Raw genomic sequence first — 10,666 nt, 5'->3', positions numbered from 1 at the left:
AACGACGAAAGCCCTTAGAATTTCAAGTCAGAGATCGAGTACTGTTAAAAATCTCTCCCTGGAAAGGAGTTATTCGTTTTGGGAAGCGGGGAAAATTGAACCCACGATACATTGGACCTTTCGAGATCGTCGCCCGAATAGGTCCGGTAGCATACAGACTGCAACTACCCACGGAGCTAAACGGTGTACACCCTGTGTTTCATGTCTCTAATCTGAAGAAGTGCCTCTCATATGAAACCCTCGTCATTCCTCTTGACGAAATCGAAATCAACGAGAATCTCCTGTTCATTGAAGAACCAATTGAAATCATGGACAGGGAGGTGAAGCGTACTAAGCAAAGTCGCATCCCGATCGTGAAAGTACGGTGGAACGCAAAGCGTGGACCAGAATTCACGTGGGAACGCGAAGACCAAATGAAGCAAAAGTACCCTCACCTATTCTAGCATACTCAAATCTGGCTTTCAAATAGAATTTCGGGACGAAATTCCCTCTAACGGGGGGATGATGTCACAACTAGAAATTTTGTGTCTTGTAATCGCTATACCTAAGTAAAATGTTGAATCAAAAACATAAGAGCATGTGTGATACCCATTATTATGACATCAAAAACTTCAATCAAATACATCATACAAATACTACAAATAGTCAACAAGCAATTGGAAACCCTAGAAGTTATTGTTTAGGTTCATTTTGGACTAGGACTTCCTTATTGGACTCAATGGTCTAATAAGCTTCCAATTTGACTATCATGGGCTTAGAACCCTGAATTGGGCTCTAATTGGACCCACATTAATTTATTTCAACATTATGGGCCATATTGGGCCTAGAATGAAATAAATTAAGAGTTTTGAACCATGAATAACCTAAACTAGTCCAACAAAGTGTAAAAATCATATTATATTTCTTTTAGGTTAAAACTCATCCAACCTAACTTCTACATGGGCTAGAGGGCATAAAAGCCCAAATTTTCCTTTTCCTTCAAAATTCTCGGCCCAAGGCCCAAATCCAAGAAGAAATGAAGAAGGTTTGACTTTCATTGCCACCTCTTTATTCTCTCATGGATCTCCATGCACAAACACATGTTTCCATGCACATATCACTCCACTCATTTCTCTTTTCTCTCTTTCCTTTCCTTTGGCCGAGAGTTTACACACACACACATACACATCTCACAAAAATCTCTCTAAATCACTCAAGACTTCTCTCTTCCTCTCCATTCAAAATCTCGAAATTTTTCTTGTGTTTCAAGAGGATTTTACAAGATAATCATCATCCTTTGGTAAGTTTTCCATGTCTAAGTTACAAAACTCCCTTCTCATATAAGATCACTTATTCTAAACAAGTTTCTTTGGTGATCATACTCCTAGAAAACTCCATAAACTCGAGATCTTCATCAAGGGGAGCTAGGGCCAAAAATCACCATGTTTTCTTCCATCTTTTCTTCAAAAACCGAAACTACACCCTAAGGTGAGCTTCATACTCCCTATTTTTCTATTTTATAAGTTTTGTGGGGGGGGGAATACAAGTGAAAGTGTAGATCTATATGTGTTTTGTATGTCTTGTATGATTTCTATGCTTATATGTGTGTTTTTGTGTGTTTATGATGTTGAATCTAGCCATAAACTCCTAAAAATCGAGATATATTTTATGTTAAATGATAATAGCATAAACTTTATTATTACATACAAAGTATTCCAAGAAAAATTGCTAAGTGGCTTAATAACATCTCCTTTGGGCTAAAAACTCATTTTTTGGACACAAAATGTTAAAAAAATAAAGTTAAAGGGCCCAAAATGACATATTACGAATTCTGATGGATGAGAAGAGTCAAAACAGTTTCAATGAAGTATTTTCTGGAAATATACTCTTTTGGAGGGTTAAAAATATAAATTTCAAGCTTAATGGGCTAAAAATGACATTTTTGGCCCAATAGGGCCCAATATGCGAAATTTTCTGTTTTGAAGGGCCAAAACTATATTTTTCTGCAAAACAGTGGACTACTAGTGTCCCAAGTCCTTTTCTAAGGTTAAAAATGCTTTTCATAATTAAAAAGGACCAAAGTTGCAAAAAAATTTCCAATTTGGGCCAAAAGTGTAAAATTGCGAAAAAGGAAAGTTTCAACCGAGAAAACTATATTTTCAGGGACTAAAACTGTTTTCAACTAAAAATGTGCTGAAAAATATCAATTCCAATAAGTTTTGATGTTAAAATGCCAAGAAAAATAGTTTAAGAACTAAACCGGAAATTTATTTATGCAAAGGGTTGAAAAAGTAAATTTACAAAATAAAGAGGGGCTGAAAACAGAAAAATTTCAATGCTAATTCGATACATCTGTTGTGATCAAATATTGGCACTACGACTACCGACGAATTACAATACACATCAACACCAAAAATCGTTATCTAACGAATTGATTCGGTCTCGAATCAATAACAAACCCGAAACTACTAACACGACTACAACTCGATTCATACACGGAAAATTTGGGAATTCAATACACACGTGAGAGTGCACAGACGTCGACGCACCATCTTTGGGCCCCAAAGTGTAAAATCTTGTTTGTTAGGCCTAGCTAGCCCAATGGCTTGATCTTTAGGCCCGAAGACTTCAACCTTACGAGTTGTTGAGTCTTACATGATCCAACACAACGTAAAAGGACTTTCAATGGCTTTTATACTATTGGTCCCCAAGGGTCCTTTGGTACTGCTAGTAAAGTCGGTTATTAAAATGCGAGTCGGGTCAAGGGCCCTTCACACTCTTTTTTTTTCCCAACCGACTAACGGAGTTATCGAGGTCTTCGCGCCCTCTTTCTCTTCGGATGTGGGACTACAAGAAGTCAGGGCGGTTGGATTACGTGAATAGTACGGACGACGCCTACGGGATCGTTAGTATAGTTGTAAACTGGTCGTTTGTGTAACGCGTGTTTATAGCAATTCACCATGCGTCATAATCCGACGTCGCCTGGAATCAATGACTTCACACGCCGCGATGGTTCTACAACTACATGGAATTCAAAGTATTAGGAAAACATCGGGTTTTCCTAGGGTTTTTCAATACATACAGTTTCGAAATGTACACAAGTTTAATGAACACTTTTTACAACTATAGAAACAAACAAGCATACTTATGGATCTTCACAAACTTTTTCAGAAACTCTTTTCAGAAAATATCGGATTTTCTGGTGGTTTTCAAAATAATACAAAACGTTGCTTTTCAAATACCGCTTATCAACTCACCAACATTTCATATGTTGACGTTTTTCAAAATACTTGTATTCTCATGTAACAAGTGAACCAAAGGAAAACGTACTCAGTCATGGCTTGCAGTTTGTTTATCTATGAACCGAACAATTTATTTTTGGGAATGTAACGCTAAAACAATGTACTCAGTGTAAACTTTATCAGTTGTACTATATTAATGCATGGTGACGAATGATGTTATGTTTCATATATATTCAATGTTATGGTATTCAATTAAGTTACGACAGCCCTCGGACGTTTCCGCCGTCTGGTTCGAAGTGTGACAGTATGACACCTCTTCGTATGTTGTTAAGGGAAGTAAATGAGTGTTAGACGTCAGCTACTATTTATGTTAATCCATAATGAATCTTGTGTGAATAGGAGATTGGTGGATCTATATACTCAAGAGTAATTATTGAATGATATTTAATAATAATATATAATCATATAGGGGCATACACTAATCAAGTTGATACAGATTGGATATTTACCATTAATATGATTATTAATAAATATATTGAATTTTTGTATTTTAGTTTGGAGAAATTCTTATTTTGTGTAAATAAAATTAAGAAATTATTATTTTAGGAAAACAATGTTTTAGAGAGTATAAATTGGCTATTTAATTACATGATATGACTAAATATGTTGTGTACAAGGTTTTGGACACTTAGAAGTCCACTAACCAAAACTAGTATATGTATAGAACAAATATGGAGTGAAAGTCACCCTTCCTCCAACCCTCTTGCTTAGCTATGGCCACATCCATGCAAGACATGTGTGTGCTTCTTTGTTTGACTTCTCTTATACACGACAACCTTCTTAGTTGTCATACCTTAATGTTAAATGAAAATATGGGTTCTAAGACTTGTGTATATGTATATAAAGAAACTAAATGCTTCCATTAGTTGGTTGCTCCTTTCTTTTGCATGCCAAACTATGGATTATCTTTCTCTCCCTCTCTTGTTCTCTTTTGAAGACCAATTGCAAGTGTTGGTGGTTATAAGTGCTTCTCCTTTAATGTTTAACAATGTTAAGCACTTAAAGGCTTAAAAGGTTACTAATACAAGAAAGGAACTAGCATTCAATTGTGACTTACTCTTAATGGTGGATACTTGTGGAGAAGATCAAACTTCTAGTTCTTTGTTATCTTCATCAACTCCCAAAAACCAAGTGGGATCAAAGTCTTCAAATGTTAACTTTTTAACATCATATGTGTTATAATCTTTGGAGCTCATGTAATTGGATACTCTTGGTGGTTTGTTAAAATAATATTAAAATAAACTAGTTATATTGAAATGCTTCCATTTTTCGTATAAAATTGTTCTATAAAAAAATCGTTTTTAGCTTCCCAAAACCCATCAAGTTTGAGACACAAAATTGAAGTGATTAAATTCAGTGTTGAATTAGACTTGTAGTTGTTGTGGTTGTGGATATTATTGTGGGTATTGTTGTGTATATGGTTACTGATAATACGATAGTGTACCACCATAATGGTTAATAGGGCTAAATAAATTGGTCAATTAAAAGAAGAATTAAGGTATTACTTGTGGGCGTTTTTTGGTTATATGGATTGTAGACATTTTTTGGATTCTTGAGAGATAAAATATAAAGAGATAAAAAAAAGAGTACATTGAGCCGTGGTAAGTTTGGCCGTTGAAGTTCTATTTGTAAATAAAAAATAATAAATAAATGAATAAAATGAAATAAAATAAACGGTAACAAACATTGAAGAAGAGAGAGACTAGAATAGAGAGAGAGAGAGAGAGAGATGCAAGATCTATCTGAGCTCGACTACACACACGACATAGTGTAGACCATATGTGACCTGACAAACCGTACACAGAACTATAGCTATACCCTTGCTCGTAATTCGAACGCTAGACTCTAGAGTATGCTTTATCATATAACAGATTAACACGTGACCAAACTAACAACATCCACAATAGTAAGTTCAATTGAGAGTTGAACGAGGTAGCAAATCTATTTGTTATTCAAAGAATTAAACTTTACCATAATGAGATTCCACATTAACATTCAATGATTTAGAGTTCAATGACTATGGGACTCTTCAATAGAAAAATAGAAAGTTTTAAAATTTTGAATATATACTATAAATTATTTTTTGTAATTTTTTAATAAAGTTTATAGAGTTCAATACAATCTAGAAAACAATTGATAGAGTTGTATAAAATATAAAAAAAAAATGATGTGATAATTCATTGAATTTTATACAATGTATATGCCATAAATTGAGGTCCAAAATTGGAACAAGTAATAACATATATTACCATAATAAAATCTTACATTTTATTTGGATCAAGTAAATATAATTTATACATAGATTCTTAAATTAAAATTGTATTGTTTTACAATAGCATAGGAGATCTTACATTGAAAATGTAAACAGAATAAACCAGCAACATACGAACAAGACAATATGACAAATCTAAACGTCGGCTTTTAATCCGTCCTCAAAGATAGCAACAAAAGCATCCATCTCAGTAGCAGAAAGGGAAACGCCAATCTCAAGATCTTCATTTGATTCTTTGCAGGCGCTAATCCATATTGATGTGTTGTAATCGATCGAAATGGTTTCATGCTTTTTGATAGAGTTGTATAAAATATTTAAAAAATAGTAATGTGCAAATTCATTGAATTTTATTGTGTTCAATATATTGTATATGTCATAAATTGAGGTCCAAAATAGGAACAAGTAATAACATATATTACCTTAATAAAATCTTACATTTTATTTGGATTAATTAAATATAATTTATAGATAGATTCTTAACTTATAATTGTATTGTTTATAACGTAGGAGATCTTACATTGAAAGTGTCAACAGAAAAAAACCACCAACATACGAACAAGACAATATGACAAATCTAAACGCCGGCTTTTAATCCGTCCTCAAAGATAGCAACAAAAGCATCCATCTCAGTAGCAGAAAGGGAAACGCCAATCTCCAGATCTTCATTTGATTCTTTGCAGGCGCTAATCGATATTGACCCATTGTAATCGATCGAAATGGTTTCATGCTTTTTTGGTTTACCCCATCCGAAATCTAGATCATAAAATTTTAGCTTTGGTGTTCCAGCAACTCCCATCATTGTTGATGGCATCCCCTCCGAGAACAAACCATCGAACGACCCTATATCTTTCACGACTCCATCCTTATCAGTCAAGGTCTTATGTAAACTTTCTCCAAGCAATTTAGCAGCAGTCACGAATCCATCCTTTCCCGTTAAAAGTGTAGTTTTAGCTATGGTTATACAACCCCAAACACAGTTCCCGAAGTAGCACTGTGGGACTGGTGGATGCATGCGTGCCCTACAATCGATAGCGAAACCAAATAGTTGTAGCTCATCGTTGCGAGACTTCGCTATGCAACTCCATGTATAAGCACATGCAACTGTAAAAGATGATACATATACTAATGTTGGCAATTGGGTTAAGACCATTTTCTTCAACCGGTTGATAACAGTTCGTGTCAAAACGAAAGTGGCACGAGATTTATCAGTAGGTCCAGAAAGGCTAGGAGGTTGATACCCTTCGTTAAGAGTTTCAACCTTTGAACGCTTTAGATAACTTTCATCTAGTTTTGGGTAGTTGACTACTCTATCATAAAACGGCAAAGTTCCATTAGCGAGGAATGACTTATCTGTTCCAGAACATGCAATCGAAGTCCACGCCTTCAAGAAACAAAACCTAGTACTAGCATCACCAAGACTATGGTGATTGGTCATACCAATAGAGATACCATGATTTGGAAAAAACGTTACTTGAACTGAGAACACGGGGATATTTATGTTATCTGATACTTTAACACCCTTCCCCAGTAGAGGGATAAGATGATAAAACTTGTCACAGTCTCGAGGATGGTTTCCTGTAAGATCGTTAAAATCAAGGTTAGATTCTTGGAATGTAACATCGACAGAATCACCTTCAACATAACGAATTTCTGGTTTTTTATCAGGAGATGGAAATACGATCAAGTTACCAACGAAAGGAAAAAAATGTTGAAGGGTGATTGATAACGAGTTTTTAAGTTTGGGAACGATGGTTTCAGTGAAGTGAGGTTTTGTAATTGGGAGGTCATAGAAGAAAAGATGGTGAACCGGAGGGGAGGCTAGCCACAAGATGTCGAAAAATGTCAGAGTCAGAGACCTGTCGCTTAGGGTGTCCGGTGGAGGCGATACTTGGGATTGTTCAAGAAGAGTGTAGATGGGATGGGAAGCCATCTGATGCAACACCGTTCAATTGCCTGGATTATATCCCATAACAAGACAAGTTATAGCCTTATAGGGTCTCCGTGAGAGAGTTTTCCGAATGACATCAACATGGACATGGTTTTCATGACATTTATCATCCTCATGGATTTTAGTTCACCTTGGATGTGCCGCTTTATTTTATGGTCGTTGTTTTTTTTTTTTAGCACATATATATATATATATATATATATATATATATATATATATATATATATATATATATATATATATATATATATATATATATATATATATATATATATATATATGGTTTTACTTTTTACACACCATCCTATTCCAAGTCTACTGCACACCAACCTAATATTGTGTTGACCTATATATTTGACTCTAACTTTCTCTTTATTTCTTAAACACAGCTTTTAACACTAGTAACGCAATGATTAACTACCAGAATAGGAAAACAATAAAATACATTTAATTTAATATTATGTTTATGCCCCTTTATTTATATATTATTTTCTATTTTCCTCCCTTTTACTTTACAAACATATACAACATATTGTCTTTTATTAATTTTATTTTTGAATATATTTATTTTGTGTTATTTTTAATATAAATAATCTATCTCGCATATAAACAAATTCGACATGTATGATACTTCATTAGTTATATTGGTTTCTATTTTTTTTTAACATTAAGTATCATTACTTTGATCTTTTTTTAGTGATATATATATATATATATATATATATATATATATATATATATATATATATATATATAATTTTTGAAATAAAATAATAATGTATTAACATTAAATAAAAGCATTTATTCTTTAACATATGAGTTTTTAACATATGAGTTTATATGAGTTTATGACTATTTTTTTTAATCATGTGTTTATTTAATCTTTTATATTTTTATATCAAGCAATTAAATTGTTAAATCAAATTTGTTGATGAAGTGAAATGATATCTCCAAATATTACATTTATAACCATTTTTATTTACTCAATGTTGGGCATTAACAAACCCAAAATCTTTCGTAGGGGCATAGCCGCACAAAATTATTGTTGTCGTTTGTTTTTGTCGTGGATAAGGTAAAAACAATATTGATAAAAATTTATTTTGAATTTTATTTTTTATAATACTATTTATATTATTATATTATAAAAATAAAATTATTATTTTTTTTATCTTAATAAAAAATAAGTTTAAAATTGTTAATATTAATAAAGTTAGCAATAAAAATATAATTATTAAATAATAAAATTTTATTGATTTTGTTATAATGAAATAATGATAAAAGTTAGTCAAAATAATAATTATATTGTAATCATAACCTAAAAAGTAATGCAAATGATAATTATATAGTCATCATTTACCTAAAAAGTAAGCTCAATGGTATAGGATGATGTTGTAGGTTGGTGTGTATAAAGTAGGAATATATATATATATATATATATATATATATATATATATATATATATATATATATATATATAAAAGTAACTTAATCATTGTTATTAACAATTAACTCATAACAAATATGAAGAATGATTTTTAATATTATTATTATTATGTTGAACTGTATCCTTAGAGAACTTGAAATTGTTATGTATACACAAAGTTATATGGTTAAAAAAGAAAATTTATAACTTAAAAAAAAATCATTATTGTTATCTATTAAATAATAATTTTAAATACCACTATTAGAAAATAGTGGATTTTTCTACAAAAAATAACTATGGGAAAATTTCATAGCTAATTAGCTACACAATATCTACGGATGCTAATCTGTAGCTATTCCGTAATTAATTATCTATGGAATACCTACAGAATAGCTATGGATAAGCATCTCTCGCCATCATCTTCTTGTCGTCGCCATCACCTGCTTATTGTAGCCATCATTTGCTTGCCGACTCATCACTATTTCAAGTAACTTTTTTGTTGGTTTAATTCAACTTACGTTTTCGTTTTGGGTTAGGATTGATTTTCGGATTTTGTAACTTGCTTCTGATTATTGCTTGTAGAATAGAACGAGGTTTTTGTAACCTGCTTGTTGATTATTTGTTTTGATTTAGGGTTTATTTTGTTTTTGGTTTCAATTTAATAGAATGGTTTATGTGATTTAGAAACTTTCACTACAACAATAACATCCTATGGCGACGACATGTCGTCACGATAGAGTCGTCGGCATAGTTGTGTCGTCATAGGTCAATAGTGTCGTCGGTATAGATGTCGTCGGCATTGGTGAATCTATAGCGACGACATGTCGTCGGGATAGGTTCTTATCAATCATATTTTAAGGGATAAAAAAATGAAGTTTTATTAATTACCTATAGCGACGACTTGTCATCGGTAAACCTATTGCGACGACATGTCATCGCCACATGGTTTGTCTATTACGATGACAGGTCGTCGCTATAGGATTTTAAAAGGAGCCAATGACATACCTATAGCGACAACATGTCGTCGGGATAGGTACTGTTTGTTCTTTTTTTTTCGATTTTACAGATTTAGTACATTGCCATTCCTACATTTTTAACAAATCCAAAATACTTCCAACATATATCAATTAAAATACATTAACTAAGTACCATTGTTCAAATTCAAAACATCAAATTCAAGTAGTTAACTAACTTTGTTCAAAACACTAAAAAAACATCAAACACCATTATCATAATCATATCCTTCTCCTTCTTTTCCTTCTCCTTCTTCTCCTTCTTCTCCTTCTCCTTCTCCTTCTTCCATCCTTTCGTCAACTTGTTGAGAGGTAGTTGCTTGTGTGTTAGAGTTGAATAGAAAGTTAGGAAGTGGTGGTGGTTGGAAGTCCGGAATACATGCCGCCAATGATGCATTATATTGTTGCAAGTATTCTTGCATTTTTTGTGCATCAAATTGGGATTGAGATTGGGGTTGAGATTGGGACGATTTTGAAGTGGAAGTTCGTTCATTTGGAATTAAACCGAAGTTGGTGGTTGGTCTTCTACCCACCCCGCGGTTTATGTAACTTTTATAGTTTAAATATTTTTGACTTAATAAACTTTAATCTCAATAAATATTTTTGACTTAATAAACTTTTAATAACAACGTAATTTTATTATTTTGTTTTATGTAACTTTCATATTTATAGTATGTTGCTATTAATAACTTTTATAGATTAAATATTTTTGACTTAATAAACTTTAAT

The 10,666-nt window shown here is 32.5% G+C and overlaps 1 pseudogene; it reads right to left on the bottom strand.

Moving 5' to 3' along the window:
- Positions 1–6,047: 6,047 nt before the first annotated feature.
- On the bottom strand, positions 6,048–7,626 carry LOC145071057 (malonyl-coenzyme A:anthocyanin 3-O-glucoside-6''-O-malonyltransferase pseudogene; annotated as a pseudogene).
- Between the last annotated feature and the right edge of the window lie 3,040 nt (positions 7,627–10,666).

Source organism: Lactuca serriola, chromosome 8 (assembly GCF_051521515.1).
Source record: "Lactuca serriola cultivar US96UC23 chromosome 8, Lser_US96UC23_V15, whole genome shotgun sequence".
NCBI classification, from domain to species: Eukaryota; Viridiplantae; Streptophyta; class Magnoliopsida; order Asterales; family Asteraceae; genus Lactuca; species Lactuca serriola.
The sequence above is the reverse complement of the archived record's forward strand: the minus strand, read 5'-3'. Positions and strand labels throughout refer to the sequence as shown.